Here is an 18768-nt window from a genome sequence, read left to right on the forward strand (position 1 = left end):
GTTACTGACAAACAATATTTAATTTCTTCTGAATTTAAAAGAATTAAAAAAAAAAAAACCCAAAAAGATGGTCCCTAAAAATGGTCATAAGTATGTTATATTTTATGAATTGTAAGACACTTTTGTTTCCAAAATTTTTAACATTTTTGAAATCAGGATGAATTTTTAATCAATCATGTATCATATTTGAATTAGGAGAATTGTTTTCTTTCACTATAGCACCTGAAATGATGTGTTTTACAAATGATGAATATATATCTTTAATTTCTAGGTAAGAAGATACCACAGTGATATCTGAAATTTGGATATTTTATAAAACATCAAGACCATCAGAAGGTATGTAGAATGATACTAATTTGTAGAAATTAATATTTATATAAAAGACATTAATTTAAGGTAGATATAGAATAAGCTAGTATGGTTATAAATTGCTCTTTAAGCACTACTTTCACTGTATCCTCCCAGTTTTATATGTGGTGTTTTCAATGTCATGCAATTGTGTTTTCTTTATTTCCATTAATTCTTTCTTAACCATAAATTAAGTATGTAATACAATTTCTAAATAAATGGAAGTTTTAATATACCTTTTTTGCTATTAACTTCTAATTTGTTTTTGTTGTAAAGAGACTGGGTTATCTGTGATAATTCTCTAAGATTATTTAGATTTACTATAAGGTCAATCACATAATTAGTTTTTGTGCATGTTATTCCATGTACTGTTTAGAGAACAATATTTTCAACTGTTAGATGTAGAATTGTATACTTGTACATTAGCTAAAGTTTATTGATTTTGTTATTAATTTTTCAATGTATTTTTAATTGTTATCTGCTTGACCTATAAATAGCTGAAGAAGTATATTGAAATCTCACACAAGTATGTTAGTCCTTTGAGTATTGTAATGTCCTCTATTTTTGTTTGAACTATTTTGGTTTAATTTTTAGATTCTATACTTTAAAATTATTGGAGCACTTAGACAATTTCAACTTGTTCTCAAAATATTTGTACCATGGTCTCAATGATGCTTTTTTAATCTGAAGTTAATTATTTTGAAAGTAAAACAGCTTTATCTGTATTTCTTCAGCATATATTACAATACTGAGCTAATTGTAAAAACTCAAGATATTTTTGTTGAACGAATTAAGTTTATTCATTGCTTGTATTTAAAAGACTGATTTTTAAGTGATTGTAATCTCTTAATATAAGAGAATCATCTTTCAAGACAACATAAGAATATTGCATAGCATCGAAACACTTGCCCACTGATGAAGAGTCAGGATACCTTATTTCAATCTGATTTTGGACAATGTCAGGCACTATTACTGTCAGACATGGATTTTGACTCCTTGCTTTATTATCAGCTTCTCCCCTAGCCCCTGTAACTAATCTCTTGAATGCTAACTTAGTACCTTTTAAGATACTCTGTTTATGGACCCTGGATTGACACTTTTAAGATTGCCCTCCATGAACTAATTTTGTCCTCTCAGTCCAACTCTACACCCTTGCACTATTTCTTGTCTATTCTACATATACCTGTTTTGCTGGAACTTTAAGCAACATTGACATAGCTCACTATGCCACTTTCATAATCTAGGAACACACCTACTTAGCCCCGGGGACTTATTTAATACACTCTTGAGGTTTTGACATACATTTGAGCTAAAGTCAGATTTTTCAAAATAAGCCCTAATTTTTTAGAAAGAATTACTTCTTCTTCAAGACTGCAGTGTCAGCTCCTGGCCAAGAGTCTCAAGTCTGCTCTACAGATTTTGGACTTGCCAATGACTAACCCTCAACCCCCACAATCATACAAATATATGTATTCAATCAATCTATCTATCTATCTATCTATCTATCTATCTATCTATCTATCTATCTATCTATCTATCTATCTTCCCCTCTGGCTCTGTTTCTCTGGAGAACCCTAACTAATACCCACTTGGAGGGATAAAAAAGAATAAAAAGACTAATAATGTGTTAGCTGGGTCTTATGGCAAAAATAGAGGAAAAAGTGGTATGTTTCCAATTCCTCTTTCTTCCTACTCCTGTCTCTGGCAGGATATAATCATGTTTCAGATATGTATGTATTTCCCTATGTTGGACCACGGCATGGCTATACCCATGTTTAGTTTATTGATAGGTTATTTCAAAGAAAGCCCCTGGGTACAGTTTGGTTTCAAAAGGTGTCATCTAAATAAGTGAAGTATTGTCTGCAGCTACCCCTCCTCAGATTAGGTCTGAGATCTGTGTGTATGCGTACGTGTGTGTGTGCGCGCGCGTGTGTGTGTGTGTTTGTGTGTCTCCTCCCCCCCTGTGCATCAGAATTGGACTATTTCTGACTGAGGCATCTCCAATAAGGCTGTAAATGGCAGACCTGTATCTTACTTTTCAGGGGCTCACTTACTTTCAGGTTGGAGACCAAAACAATTAATTATGTCCCTTAGAAGAATATCTTCCTTTTGAGAAATACTCAACAAACAATAGAACGGTAGGTCAATGACTATACCGTTTCATACTGTAACTGACTAACCAGCCTCTTTTTTTCTTAGGGAGATAATCATACCAATAATCTCAAGAAACTTTTTAAATCACAGGCTAATACTTAGCTTCTTGTACTCGTGCATCTTCCAGTAAACCAAAAATTGTCAACTTCAAGTTATAATTCTGTTTTCTTACTTTAAAGGTTGTAATAATAATACTTCTCAAATTTACTGCTATCCATAGTCATAATATTGTTTTTATAGTGCTTTAAAAGTGTCTTCCTTACGTGAGACATTATGGATTAATCTATATCAATAAAGTGAAATTATATAAACAAGCATAATAATGTAGTTGATTACACAAAATAATATTTAACTGAATAATGTTGATGAAGCATGATACAGTTGAGCTGTATTCAGCAAAGGTTAAAAGCAAATAGTCATAATAACAATAAAAAGACAAATTTTAAGACACTCCAAAAATATTTTATAAATAGGGCTTCTACATTAGTAGTAAGTTAATTATTTAAAGCTATGCAAGTGCATTAATTAGGACAGAGAGTGTCAGAACATAAGTTGGTGTCAGAGAGAGTGACTGAAGACGTGTGCGTTGAGTCGCCAAAAGACAACTGGCTAAGACTCAAAGGACTAATTAAAATTTCAGCCCCATATAAAAATGGTACCACAGCAGAACATTAGTCAACCAGAGCAAGACCCTCCACAGACAAACATAAAAGTAAACAAAAAAAATAGAGTGCCCTTGGTCTCGTTGTTCTCATTTAACAAAGAACAAAATGTCCCTTAGAGAAATGTACTGACTAAACATGCCCCAACCCTTGCATAACTCAGTCCTCTTAGTGTTTTAATCTACCAGAACAAGATAAAATAAATACATACATGTGTTTGTGAATGAATATTAATGCTAATGAATATAGTGAAAATTGTAATTCTGTGTGCTTTGCCTAAGCTTTCCTCTCAAAGGTATTGTGCTTGTGGAAATAATTATTCACCAATCTGATTTGAAACGAACATGGCAGATGGTCAACACATGGTTAACATGATAGTGACAGGTTATTTAACTGAGGAAAATGCTGTATTTTCAAATGCTGTGAGACAAATATTTTTGAGAAGAGAATTTGAGAACAAAATGTGTATGTTTAATACACAGAATCATATAAAAACAGGCACAAATGATACCCGCATCTTTGCATTTTACATAGCTTTCATAGTGCACATCATTCAAATGATGAGTACAATTCTTAAAAATAAGCAATCACAAACTTTTTAAGGAAGATTTTGCAAAAGGGCTGAACTATGATATAATTTGGTACTAACAATCCACAAAGGAATTGAACATACTGACACTTAATCAAGTTTAGTAATATTAAAATTAAAAAGGTGACTGGGGGTTTGGAACTAAACGAAAAAAGATATGATTAATGCATTTAGAGGTTTTGATTATAATCAATAATCATATGCTTGGTTGATTGAAGGTTATTTTCAATCAAAATGTTATGGGATGCACAAACTTGCGTGCAGATTTCTAATTTCATGTTCTCTGCTGAACAAATATGACTTCTCTAAGAGTACTACATGTTGTTAAAACAAACTGGGCAAAGACAGAATACAGGTTTGACCTGGTTAAATAGGAGTTATACGTAACGATGATTCAGGTTTAACTTATACTGCAAAAGGAAACACATTGTCATATATCATAGAATCTACAATGTTATCTAGTTTAGGACATATTATTTTAATCATCATTAATAAAGGGAAAAAAGCTTGCAATTAGAATTATAAATTATCACTGATTTTTAATATCCATTATGACTTAATAAAGTTTAAAATGTAAAAAAGTATATATTAGAATTGACAAAATACAGTGTTTGTACCAGAAATAAATTAGTTACAAAGAAACATGAGTGTCACTGGGGCACATGAGCCTCAATTATCTAACTGGGATTTTTTCTTTCCTTTTTTACTTTCTCCAAGTTAACACAACTGTACTTGTGTTAATGATGCCAAAGTTCCTAAGTGTTATGGGTTGAATTATGTTGCCCCCAAAGATGGTGAAGTTCTAACTTCGCAGTACCTGTAAGTGTAAAATTTTCTTGAAATAGCATCTTTGTAGATGATCAAGTTAAGACGAGGTGATTAAAGTAGGCGCTAATCCAATATGACCGTGTCCTTATAAAAAGGGGAAATTTGGACACTTGAAATAGATGCACACAGGGAGAACTCCACATAAAGATGAAGGCAAAGATTGTAGTGCTGCATCTACATGTCAAAGAATGAAAAAGACTGTCAGCAAACCACAAACGCTAGAAAGACATGGATAAATTCTCTCACATAGTTCTTAGTAGTAACCAGCACTGCTGAAACTTTGATTTCAGACTTCTATCCTCCAGAACTGTTAGACAATAAATTGTTTAGCCACCCAGTTTGTGGTGCTTTGCTATGACTGTGTTAGAAAATCAATACATTAGGATAACTTTAGCAAAATGTTTGTGGTGCTATTGTTTGAATAACAAAAAATAATTACAATTTATTTCTTATTATTCTTCAGTCAGGCAAGTAACTTAATCAGAACCCCAATATCGCCAGCATTTTTATATATTGCCTACTATTACTCTCCTCCTGCAAAATGATTATATATTTTAAAAGTTATGAATAAAGGATCTGAGAAATTAATAAAATATTTACTACTACTACTACTAAGCAGGCAAATAAAAAATAAAAATCTAAAATCCTATGTTTCCTAATTGGCTAATATTTATCAGAGTGAAAGTTTCCAGAAATGCCTTATGATACATACTGAAACAATTTTACTTATTTTAACATGTATATGTCTCTGTGTATGCACACGTGCCTGCATGTGTGTTTGTGTCTGTAGGCGTTTGTGTGTTGAGGAACGTGGAAAGATCTACATTTTCAGATTTCCTTTTTCCACTGTATCATTTTCTTTTGTGTTGCTTTGGTTTGGGTTTTGTTTTCCTTCATGGAGCCTATTCTCCAGATCTTCATTAATTAGCTTTTTCTTAAATCACATGTTAATTCCATTAGAGTTAGATGATTTGTGCATCTTAAAAGAACAGCTGTGCCTTACACATAGTTTTTCTCTCTTTATACACAGAAAGTATAAGGGGAAAAAGACTTTTCCTCTACCCTCTTGGGTTCTACAGGGGAGGACAAATAATTTTCTTTCTACCCTTCTGAGTTTTGGGCTGAGACCACTGTAATAAAGACAGGTTTCCAAGAGAAAGACAAGCAGAAGTTTATTAACATGTACACCTCATGTATATGGGAGATACCCAAGGGAAAATGAGTAATTCAAAGAGAGTAAATTTGTGGAGAAATGACAGGACAGCAGAAAGAAGGTTCAGGCCTCCAGGGGTTGAAATAAAGGCTGTTAAGTAAAGTTTGTTATGCAGATTGCTCTGGTCCCAAAACTCAGAAGGGTAGAAAGAAAATTATTTGTCCTTCCCTGTAGAGCCCAGAGGGATAGAAGAAGTCTTTTTCCCCTTATGGGAAAATGGGGTGTCTAATGGTGTGATTAACTTCTGTCCTTTTTGGTAGAAATGGGAGAAGGAATGGCTGTGAAAATGTATGTCCTGCTTTCAAGCAAATAGGGGAAGGTGGGAGCTTTTCTTGTATCCTCAGCTCAAAAGAATTCTTATGCCCAAATCATACATCTGGGGGTGGCACACTCTCTGCTACACTTCAGTTCAAAAGCTGACTCTATGAAATAAGCAACAAAGCAAATTAACAGGAGACTAGATTCACAAATTTATTGTTTTAAATACTCATACATACACATACACTACACAAGGAGTTTCACAGGAAAAAAAGAAAAGTACTCCCCCAAAAGGGGCGAGATTTGAGAGCTTATATACCACCTTAATAGGGGAAGGGAATAGGGGGATGTGGGAAATCTATGGGAGAATAAAAAGGTTTTTTTGAAAGACAAACGGACCCTTTCTAAAGCCTTTTTATTTGTTTATTTTGCTTTATTTAACTTTGCTGCAGAAGCTTTATTGTTTCCACTTGGGCCGTGGCTTGGGCGGGGCTCCAGGATGGTTAAAGCTGCCTGGTGGCTGCAGGCAGAAAGGCTCAAGCAAGAAGCCCTGACACCAGGGGAACGCAGAGGCGCCCCTCAAAGGCCCCGGAGCTCCTGAGGCTCCAGTGCAGCTCCAGGATGAGCCTTTGGAAGAGATACTCGCCCTGCCCACCCTGGGGTCAGCTGACTGAGAAATTACTCAGATGGTTGCCCACCTTGAGGATGCCCTCCACCGACTCGCCTAGGCGGCCGCGGGAGGGGGCGGGGCCGGGCACCCGCCCCGGGAAGCCGCGGGAGGGGGCGGGGCCGGGCACCCGCCCCGGGAAGCCGCGGGAGGGGGCGGGGCCGGGCACCCGCCCCGGGAAGCCGCGGGAGGGGGCGGGGCCGGGCACCCGCCCCGGGAAGCCGCGGGAGGGGGCGGGGCCGGGCACCCGCCCCGGGAAGCCGCGGGAGGGGGCGGGGCCGGGCACCCGCCCCGGGAAGCCGCGGGAGGGGGCGGGGCCGGGCACCCGCCCCGGGAAGCCGCGGGAGGGGGCGGGGCCGGGCGGCTCACGCATGGCTGTTGGGGAGGAGGAGGGGGCGGGGCCGGGGCCGGGCGGCTCCCTTAGAGCCGCTGTGTGGGGGCGGGGCCGGGCGGCTCCGGAAGGGCCTTGGGGGCTTCCGCGGCGTCCAAGGTTGTCGTCCGTTTGTCGTGGGACGGCTACCGTAACGTACTTTCTGGAAGAAGGCAGGCCGCCTCGCTGCGCTGGCGTTTTCACCCTGAGACTCAGCCAGCTCCCCTGGGTCGGGTCACGGTGGAGACAGAGCCGGGCGAGGTGAGTGCGGGGGACCCACGGGCGCCCGTGACCAGCCGGGTGGGCGGCCTCCGCGCGCGGGGTCGTCCCGCCGAGGCCGGGAGCTCAGGGCCGCTTGGCACGAAAGAGCTGGCTGTCTGGTGCCGGAGACAGAGAAGGGCCCAGAAGGCTGTCCTCGAGGTGGTGACTGGAAAGGAGGTAGGAGGCTGGAAAGAGGGGCGTCCCCGGTGAGACACGCCCCAACACAGCGGGACCCTCAGGCGCTCTCAGGTGCTCATTCCCTGAGATAAATTTATCAAATTGAGGGTGAAGACATAGCACAACGTTACAATATATTTACCATTGTTTCGTCACTGAAACGTAGCACGTTCTTTATAAGCGCTATTGATGATGGAACATGTCTCTTTTCATGAAATATATGTATATATAATTTCAACAAATAATTACAAAATCCTAAAATGTAGCTAGCTGCCACACAAGACAGCAAAAGGATGGCACAGTCCATAAAAACTAAAGACGAAAAAAATTTAAAATACAACTGGAAATTTTAAATTTATGTTCAGTATCTCAATATTTGAGGACATTTATGAGAGTAGAAGACAGTGATTGGTTATTGGAACTATAATTTGTAGCCTTGATAGAACTGACAGAGTATTTAAAAATATCAAATCTTTGCTGAATCTTTTATTTTCTATTATTTTTGAAGCTCTCTCTCCGGGCACTGATACCGAAGGATAAAGAAACAGTTCAAATGACAGCCACTTCACAAGGCTTTGTAAAACTCGTGAAAAATACATTTCAAAAGAAAAAAAAAACTCAAGTTATCCCGGAAGTAAATGCTAGTGGGTTCTGTTAATTATTTTTGTTTCCTCATCTGAGAAGTTTGGGAAGGGAGCGTGAATTGAAATGGGTTGCTAGTTTTGGTTATAATTCAAGGGGCTTTATAATAAAAATTAAATGGGATTAGAATTTTTAAATATAACCGAAAAGGCTCTAAAGCAAATGTTTGTGTTACTAAAATAGAATCTTAAAAATGATTACTAGTAACTACTTCTGATATTCAGAATTCAAATACTTTTTTCCCTTGTATCCTCCCATCTTTCTAACCTGAAATGAATAAAGTATTTTGAGATTTTATGCATGTATGTTAAATATATTCATATACAACTTTGGTATTTGATCAGTAAAATTTTTAGAATGTCACCATATGTATCACATAGAAACATACAAATTTTTGATTGAATGTATTTTCTACTAGAAGTTAATGAAAGCTTTAAGATTCTCATTCCCAGGGCTGTAATAAAGCAGGAAATGTAGTCCCACAGTATTAAAAAAGGACATCAACTTGATTAATTCGTTTTATAAAATGAAAGTATCTGAGATTACGTATCTTTTGAGTTGAATTTTTATTTCAACTCCTGTTGTGTATTTTTATTTATTAAATAGCCTTAACTCTCAGGCTCTTTGGTTTGTAATCTTGTTTAATGATCTTACAACTATGTCTTTATTAATTACTGTTTGAAAGTCTAAAATGAGTGAAAAAGGAACCAATTATTCTATTTTCAATTCTAACCTATTATATGTATGTGTTTGTGTGTGTGTGTGTATAGCAAATGCCTAGTAGATTAGAATTTAAACTCATCCTAACTATTGATGAAAGTTGTGTTCCATTCCTTGTAATGTTGGCTTTGTTTGGTGTGAAAAGTACTAAGACAGCAGATTCTCAAGCTGTAACATACCAGCAAGAGAGAACAACCTTTGAAATAGTTTTCAGAAGCCAGAAAGAACACCTACATAACCTTGCACCGTGTACCTGGCTTGCATATCAAGCACTGAGTGAAGATTTGATTCCTGCTGTTTCAGTTGTCCTACAGTAACAGCCCCTGCCTGCAGTAATAGCCCTTGCCACTGTTAATATAAAAAAGACTTCCAAAATGCATCTCTCTGAGCTATATAGTCTCACAACAGAAATAACTTTTTAAAAGTTAGAGTAGATGTTCTTTCTCATGGTGGTTTTCTAAGACCAGATTATATACCTTTGTGGTTTAAATTAATGAGTTTCAGAGTACTTTGTATTTTGGGAAGTGACAATATTTTACAAGTGCCCACCATGTGGAACAAGGTGATCAAAATGAATTAAGATGGTTGGGTGTTAGAAAAATCATGGTAGTATTTTCTCACTTTTTTCTAGTTTTATCCAGATATAATTGGTATATAACACTATAAATTTAAGGTGCATAGCAGAATGATTTGATATATGTATATATTGCTGGATGATTACCACAGTTCGTTTTGTTACCATCCATCACCTCACATAGTTACAGATTTTTTTCTTGTGATGAGAACTTTAAGATACGCTCTCCTAGCAAATTTCAAATATACAACACAGTATTAACAGCATCCTCCAAACATTTCAACTTGTTTTAATGTGAAATATAACTCATGTGTAACCATGAGATATGTAGATAAATATGGATACAGACGTAGTTCTAGATAGAAATACAGATATAGAATCAAGGTTTCTTTTAGAATTCAGAAGCCTCTCCATATATTCTAAGAATAGCAAACGTCAGAGTAGCCCGCAGAACGAAGACAGATGTTCTCGACAAATCTGTAGAAAGTTGCTGCAATTTATAAGAATATGTAGGCAGTCCTCACAAACTTCCTTGTTTTGGCCACAAAAGTGAGCAGTTTTCTAGGTAGCCAGCTCTGCCATTCATATCTGTAACTGCCTCAGGAACCCCTTCTTCCCTCCTGAGAGACACGTTTTGTGATGCCACTTCTCACTGACAAAATTTAGAAGAGAATAAAGTGATGGTGAACTGCCCAGAGACTATCCAGGACAGACACACATACACAAAATACTGCAAAATAGAAACTGCTGAGCAGTAAATTAAAAAGCAGTCAGCAGTGTATCACTCAGATAAAAAATAAGTTGCAGTTGCATTTCCAGCATCCATGAAGATCCTCTCATGATCCCTCGTAACTATTCTCTTCCCAACCAAGAGGTAATCATAAGGAAGAGTTATATAGTAATCGCTTCCTTAACATTCCTTTATTGTTTTGCCGATAGAAGAATTCTTAAATACGATAGTTTAAATTATCAAATTTGATCATTATATAAATGGAGTCTTAAAGTATATGTTAATATCTTGCTTTCATGTACTTTTTTTATTTAAACATTTTTTATTGAGTTACAGTCATTTTACAATGTTGTGTCAAATTCCAGTGTAGAATTTGAATATACATGAACATACATACATTCATTGTCACATTCTCTTTCACTGTGAGCCACCACATGATTGTGTATATATTTCCCTGTGCTACACAGTACAATCTTATTTATCAGTTCTACATTTTGAAATCTGTCTGTCCCTTCCCACCCCCCGCCCCCCTGGCAACCACAAGTTTGTATTCTATGTCTATGAGTCTGTTTCTGTTTTGTATTTATGTTTGTTTGTTTTATTTTTAGATTCCGCGTATGAGTGATCTCATATGGTATTTTTCTTTGTCTTTCTGGCTTACTTCACTCAGAATGACATTCTCCAGGAACATCCATGTTGCTGCAAATGGCGTTAAGTTTTTTTTTTTTTTTTTTTTTTTTTTTTTTTTTTTTTTTTTATGGCTGAATAGCATTCCATTGTATAAATATACCACATCTTCTTTATCGAGTCATCTGTTGATGGACATTTAGGCTGTTTCCATGTCTTGGCTATGCTTTCATTTACTAAATAATGCTTTTGTGAAATTCATTCATGTTGCTTTATATAACAGGTATCTGTTCATTTTTTTCCTAATTTCATTGTGTGATAAAACACATTTACCAACTTGACCACTTTTAACTGTTCAATTCTTCAGATAAGCTCTCTGCTCCTTTTTCTCTCTTCGTCTTCCCTTTTTGGGTTTCCCATACTATGTATATTGTTCCATTTGATAGTGTCCCATAAATCCCTTAGGCTCTTTTCATTTTTCTTTATTATTATTTTTTGCTCCTCTGAGTTGATAATTTCAAACGATCTATCTCCAAATCCACTATTTTCTCTTCTATTTGATGAAGTCTGCTGTTGAACACCTTTAATACATTTTTCAATTCGTTTATTGTATTTTACAGCTCCAGAGTTTTTCTCTTATTATTTGCATCTCTTTATGATATTCTCATTTTGTTCATAAATCATTTCCTAATTTTGCTTATTTGTCTACATTTTTCTTTTGGTTTTTGAGTAAACTTAAGGCGGTGTTTTCAAGTCTTTGTCTAGTTGGTTAGAAGTCTGAATTGCTCTAGGGTTAGTTTCTGGATATTTATTTTGTTCCTTTGAATGGGCTGTTTCCCTGTTTCTTTATGTACCTGTGATTTTTACTGAGATTTGGGAATTTGGAAAAGCAGCCATTTCTCCAGTTTTTATGGAATAGCTCTGTGTAGAGGAAGACCTTCACTGATCAGCTCAGTTCAAAGGCTCCAGGTCCTTTCATATCTTTTCCAGGAATGATGCATCTTCTCTGGGCCTTTGCTTTTTTTTTTTTTTTTTTTTTTTTAAAGTTCCCCATCTATACAGCTGCTTTTAAGGGTCTCATCCCTGATTTCTCCCGGTCATCTTAGATTTCTATTTTATTTCTCTGCCCATAAGCTCATGCCCCAAGGTTCCAGTGGGACTGCAGACTACATGTATCTCCAGCATGTCACAGTACCCTCCACTGCTTTCAGCAGCCTCCAGTCTGATATCTAAACTCTGCCACCACTCTCATCACTGTTCTTGGTCAAGCAAGACAGAAATAACCCCCTCAACCAACCCCTAGAATGTGGCAAGAAGGTTTCATCCTTGTCTTTCTGTCCAAGGTAGGAGCTGAGAATTGAGCTGTTCCCTCCAGATCGCACAGAGATGTAACATGAAGGAGGTGGGGCAAGGGTGAGCAGAATGCCACAAATTTCCTGCCGGTTTGAATGCAGCTGCTTCTTTGTGGGGTGTTCCTAACCATTTTCTAGAGCTCTCAGAAAGCTGTTTTGGGCCATAAATTGTTATTTGTTCAGTGCCATTTGGCTGACCTTGGATCTGTACTGTTTTTGTTCAAATATATTTAAAATATGTTTTTACAATTGTTCTTATATATCTGATAATTTTATATCTTGTCTTAAATGGAACTTTTCAAAGGTTCTTTTATCCTGCTTATTCCTTCATTTAGAAATGCAGCTTTTATCCTAATTTTCACTTTAATTTTGCTAAACTTATTAATTGCAATAATTTTTGTACAGAGTTTTTGAAGGGGTATTTCTACCTTCAAACTGAGAACATCTCTAAGTAGTAAAGTTTTTTTTCTCCCTTTTTATTCCTTACACATTCTTTCTTGTATCTTTTATGCTATACAGATTGTGACTACTTTTAAATTTTTAATGAGAAATAGTTATATGGATCCTTGAATGGTATATCATCTCAAAGATAAAGCTTTCAACATTTTACCATAAAGTATGATGCTTGCTCTAAGTTTTTTTATATTTAACACTAATTATATAAGCAAAATCCTCTATATTTCCCTTTTTGGTATAACATGAAAGGTGTTCAATTTTAAAAATAACTTACATGTATCTCTGAGGAATGTGTTTCTTCTTTATCCTAATACTATAGTAAATTACCTTTCATTTCTTGAATATGTCAACTTGGTTTTGAGGTATTATACCTTTAGTACATTTAAAATTTTATTTTACACTTAAAACTAGCTTATTACTTTCCTTTCTTACAAAGTTAATGTCAGGATTTTGTATCAAGATTCTGTTTGACCTCATAAAACAAGTAGTTTCTCACTTATGTACTGTACCCTGTAAGTCTGATGCATTTTATGCCTTAGTTCAGAATGTGTTATTGGAATAACTTCCTTAAACTTTGCAGTTTTGGTCAAGAATTCTCTGTGCCTTTTTCTCTGAGCCAAAGCAGGGTCATATTCAAGGCATCCCACGACATCCACGATACACTCGTCAGAGAACATTACCGCAGAGTTGCTTTACTTAGGAGTAGGATTCCTCTAGTAATTTAATACAAATGGTGTAAGCCTTCAGTGTTTTCTAGGTTCTCACAAGCTTGGAACAGTAGTTGTTTAATATAGCCTTCATTTTCCAAGGCCAGATCCAGCTTTTCCCTATGGATATGTGAGGAGAGAACTGAGGTCACTAAGTCAGCAATCTCTTCAAGTTTATTTGAGTTCACATGTGGGCAGGTCAATCAGATGACTTGTTTCAGGCATTTCTTCAAATCATTCTTCTGGTTCATCAGTGAGGTCCTGTGTGGCTTCACTGGTTGATTCTTACCTTGAACCTGACAAATTTTTTTCCGAGATCTCATCACAGCCCGCTTTTTCCTGAAAACTTATTGCCAGATCATAGTTTTCAGCTTCTGACCAAACAGTTAATGGATCCTGTTGTCTCTGATGTGCAGTGTTTGGATTTATCTTTGATTCCAAAAGCAGTGATCCATTGGACTCTGCCGGGTCCAGCAGCGACATCCCCTTGAGCTCCTCCACGGAAGTGGAGGAGACGTGCCCGGGGCCTGGGTCTTCGCACTGCCGATCGTCGTCAGGGTGTGGACCTCCGCTCTCCGCGCGTGTGCGACGTGGCGGCTGCTGTGCCCGCGGCTGCAGCCGCCGCCTCCCCGCTCAGCCTGGAGAGACGGTAGCGGCGGCCGCTCCGGAGACGCCCGAGATCACCGTGGCTCCCAAGGCTCAGCCGCGGGAAGGGGCAACGGGAACCAACCGAGACCTTTCAGCCCGACGTCCCGGTCACCCCTCGCTTCGCACCTGCACACGCCCACCCTCCCCGCCCTTTGCCCCCGGAGCTCGCTCTGTTGCCGCCGCCGCCGCCGCCGCCGCCGCCGCCGCCGCCGCCGCCGCCGCCGCCAGTCCGTTGTCTTGTGACCCGACCCCTGTCTCCTCCTTTCTCCTTTCCTCTCGTGTTCCCGTTGAATAAAAAGATACCGCAGCTTCATTACACATACTACCTTTCAATACGTGTATGCACTATAATTATTTTCACAAATATTCTGATTCCTTTTACCCCACCTTCTAAATCAGAGAATGTTTTAAAAGTGAAAAAATAATAGAATACATGTCTTTTAAATTCTACCCTTAACCATTTCATGTGGTAACTACAGTTTTAAAAACAGATGTTTTGATATGAGTCATACTCATTTTGGCTTTGTTTCCAAATAATCACATTAAAATTTTTTTTCACAGATATATTCGTAAGTGAATAATGTATGCTTTGTAGGAAATATAGTAAGTTTGAATCCACTTATCTCACTATGCTGAAGAATTTATTATTCAGTATCAATTTAATTAAAACTCACAATGTTGATTTAAGTCACAAAGTAGGGATTTAAATTAGATGCTGTCATAAATTGCAAGATAATTTCCCTTCAGTCAACATTTGCTGTTTTTAAATCACTTTTTCATTTCATAAATGGAGATATTTATCACAAATACCTTTTAATAAGTAATTCTCTGCAAATAGAATACACACATATATATATCTGTATTTGTATCTGTATCTATATGTATCTGTAGTTAGATATTACTCCTGCAAAGTGACATCCCACTACCAAGAAAAAAGACCTCAAAAATATTTTTTATAGTCAAAAAGAATATACTCTCTCATATCTGTTAAACTCAATATGTGTCTTGCCATTTTAATAGGAAAATAAGATAATTAAAATAATCTCATTTTGTGAGTTCCTTTTCTATTCCCTTGGCAATGAGACCAAAATAGTTAAAATGTGTTTTTTGGAGGAAAGACTATAAATATTATTTTAAATGAAATCTCAATATTTTAAGTACATCCAGGACTGTTCTAGTTGAGGAGATTAGTTCATCATAGTTGTACATGTTCATTTTCCTACACAATTTTTTAAAGACATCTGATTAGAATTTACTCAGCATAAATTACTTGTTCTCATTACTTGCTACTTTTGGTGGCTGACGTATCTCAGTAAATCAACAGTTATGTAGCTTTAAAAATTCTAATGTTCTGATTGCATGTAAATGATTAATATATTCTGATTTATCTACAATATTTAGATTAAAATATCTTGATTAGATACTTCTTATTAAAATAATACCAGGACTGTTAATAAGAATGCTTAAGTAAATGCACTTGGAGAGCATGCTCACTGATGTTTAAAAAGGATGTTTCCTAATATAAATGCAAATAGCAGACAGTTTTAAATGCCTTTGTGAAAAGCAATATTAATAATCTGAGATTTAATTTTTTACTTGTTATCTTTTATGATCATACTTTTGAGAATACAGAATTAATTTGAGAAAGCAAGAGGCAATACAAGTGTAAAGTGTGAGTTGTTTTACTGTTTTTAGTTTTATCTAAAAAATATATTGTTTTAGTCTTTACATTTTATTACGTATTAACCAAACATCTTGGAAAATCAGGAGAGGATAAAAATCCTTATATAATATTTTTGTGGTAGTATGAAATATTACCTGACCAAATGTGAATTATGTATTAGAATTTATTTTTAATAATTCTAGCTTTTAAACCTTTGTTTAGCTTACAAACAATTCATTTTAACCGCCCAGTCAAGACTTTTCCCTAGAAGTAATGCTGGAAATAATCAAGACATACAAGCTTAGGTTTGTTTTCAGAGATGTCCTTCAGAGTGTTATTTATGAGAATGAAGATTCTAGAGGAAAAAAACTAATAGTCAATAACATAGAAATGTTTTACTTAAGTGTTGCATATATGAATCACATACCAAGTAAGAATCAAATTTTGGTTAATAGTGGTAAGTGAAATGTTAATGACACAAGTCAGATGAAGTTCAGAAGTACAGGCCTATATATAAGCCTGCTTATTCTTAGTTACATGAGTATAAATCTCTGTCCATAAGCATAAGCAAACGTACACACACACATGTATGTATACATACACACACGTACACGTTGATGAAAATAAATCTTGGAAAGAATTATGCAAATTATTAATAGAATTAAGGTTGTTTTTCAAATTAAATATAACGTCCAAACATAGTAAATACTCATAGCCATTGAGTTCTACAGTGCTCATAAAGTTATCCCATCCTCCCTACACTTGCAGCTCAGTTTACCGATACTGGCAAAGTATACATCAAAAATGTTCACCGTTTTAAATTCAGGTAATACACAGTAATAGTATTAACCTATAAATTGAGGTTAAAGAAACATTGTTAAATATTAAAATATAGTAAGACTTATGTGGTAGAATGTTTTAATTTGAATGTATTTATTGCTTGGATTCAGTGGGAAAAAATTATAGGGCTAACCCATCAGAAATTAATTGATGAATAAATTCACAGAAGAGTACTTATAAAGAATAGATGAACTGAGGTACAAATGAAAGTTTTGGCCTTGGTGGGGAGAAATGATTCTAAGAATAGACTTTGTGACTTTTGTGCTTGAAGGTATACATTGGACTAGAGGATAGAATGCATAGCTTCTCTTCAACGTATAATGAAGCGCTGTGGAAAAGTGTGGACTTCCTGAATTATGCAGACGGTGTCACATAAGGTAAATAAAAAAAAATACATGCTTATACTTAAGTATTTGTAATAGATAAAGATTTCATATATCTACATATTATACATTTTATACTTTTCCAGTTTGCATCTTATTTTCAGTTCGTATCTTATTTTGTTATTTGCTTGATCCAAACTAAGGTATCTGAAACTGTGGATATATATAAATTAGTATCATATTTGAACATAACATTATTAGCAAAAGAGTAGAGGAAGTCATAGGAATAGTTTTGTGAAGAAGATTGAAGATTACAGGAGATTATTTTCTATTTCCACTAATTCTTTCTTTTAAAGGTACACACACACACACAAGACTGAATACATAAAATGTGCTGAGAAAATTCCTAAACTGGTATCAAAAAGAAAGTTTTCCACAAACACACTACTCCTGTATCTCAATCCTTCACTTTGATGACTTTATGCTCATTTAGTCATCTCTTTTTTTAACAGTCACTTTTAGTAAACATTTGCTTGTTTTTGAGAAACTGTCTTGAGGGAGCTCAGCTGTTGGATTTAGAAGAAAATCAAAGCTTCTGTTATAAATATGTTCTCAGAATACAAGTACTATAATACTAGTATATTACAAAGTATTCTATTCAAAGAAAACTGTGTTTAAGATTTAAAGGAAAGTATGATGACAGTGATTCAAAAAATTAATGATAACAGCAAGAGGTAAAAATTACATTAAGAGAAAACAAATGAAGATTTTAAAATTGAAACATTCAATAACTAAAATTAAAAACTCACTGTTGGGACTCAACAACACATTAGAGGTGGCAGAAGGAACAATTAGTAAAGTTGAAAACAGGTCAAAAGAGATTATCCAGTCTGACAGACAGCAAAAAATTAAGATAGTTTCTCGTAGAACTGTGGTACACCAGTAAGCATGGCAACACACACAAACCTGGCAGACCAGAAGAGAGAGAGAAATACAAAAAAAAATTAGAAGACATAATGCCTGAAAACTTTTTAAATTCAAAGAAAACGTTAATCTGCACACCTAAATTCAACAAACATTACAGAGAACAAACATAAGAGATTCACAACTAGACAGCACAGACAGTTGAAAGACAAGGAGAAAATCTTAAAAGCAACGAGCAAAAGAATTCATTCTGTGCAGCAAACCATGAGATTAGCAACTGACTCCTTATCAGACACGTTACAGAACTCCTTTAAGGCCTCATATTAGTAAATAGTAAAGCAAGTGTACGTATTTTGTGGCCTTCATTTAGGATAGATAAATACCACTTTTCTGGTGTTCAGTCAACACCCAAAATGCCTTACTTTATTGGTCTTTGGAACCAAGTGTATGTAAGAAGTCTGGCTTGCCTGGATCTGGATGTGAGCCAAAGCTTGAAGAAATACAGACAAGGGTTAAGTGAGAATACCAAGGTTGGTAACCTGAAGAAAATCATACACACAATTTGGCTGAAAATGTAGCTGGTGAGCCAGAGTACCAGAGCATGGAAGAAATAGGCAGGCAGAAACCTAGTTCAGTGATCAGATGAATGCAGATCGCCTGGAAAGACTTGGGAGTAGCATAAATGGCCCATGAATAGATATTTTTTCACTAAAGCATGATGCACAGCACAGCATGTACATAAGCTGACTCGTTTCAGTTATCAGAGCTGTAGTGACAACACAAGGACCTACTCCTTTAACAGTAAATAAAGGGGAATCTACCTACAAGACTGGAGTATCAGCACAATGTGCAGAAGAATAGGAGGGCAAAATACATATAATTTTCAAAAGACTGGGATGTGCTACAGTGTTATTAAATATCATGGAAAAGCTAAGAAGTGTGAACTATCTTTACAGGGTCACTATCAAGAAAGCGGTCAAAGTACTAGGAAAATAATCCATAATTTAAAGAGAAAGTTTTGAGAATTTTGAGAGT

General features: G+C 36.2%; 1 protein-coding gene across 6 annotated transcripts in view; it reads left to right on the forward strand.

Moving 5' to 3' along the window:
- The first annotated feature begins 259 nt into the window (after window positions 1-259).
- Window positions 260-18768, forward strand: part of LOC141573312 (ankyrin repeat domain-containing protein 26-like) — a 71215-nt gene continuing 52706 nt past the window's right edge. For 2 of the 6 annotated variants that reach the window (XR_012504979.1, XR_012504978.1), the window contains exons 1-2: window positions 7187-7350; window positions 16758-16863. The gene's annotated coding sequence lies outside the window, so the exon portion shown is untranslated. Of the gene's footprint in view, window positions 337-7185; window positions 7351-16757; window positions 16864-18768 lie in introns of those variants that run through there. The other 4 variants (XR_012504976.1, XM_074360094.1, XR_012504977.1 and 1 more) reach the window with 3 other exon arrangements.

This window comes from Camelus bactrianus, unplaced genomic scaffold (genome assembly GCF_048773025.1).
Source record: "Camelus bactrianus isolate YW-2024 breed Bactrian camel unplaced genomic scaffold, ASM4877302v1 HiC_scaffold_12, whole genome shotgun sequence".
Classification (NCBI taxonomy): domain Eukaryota; kingdom Metazoa; phylum Chordata; class Mammalia; order Artiodactyla; family Camelidae; genus Camelus; species Camelus bactrianus.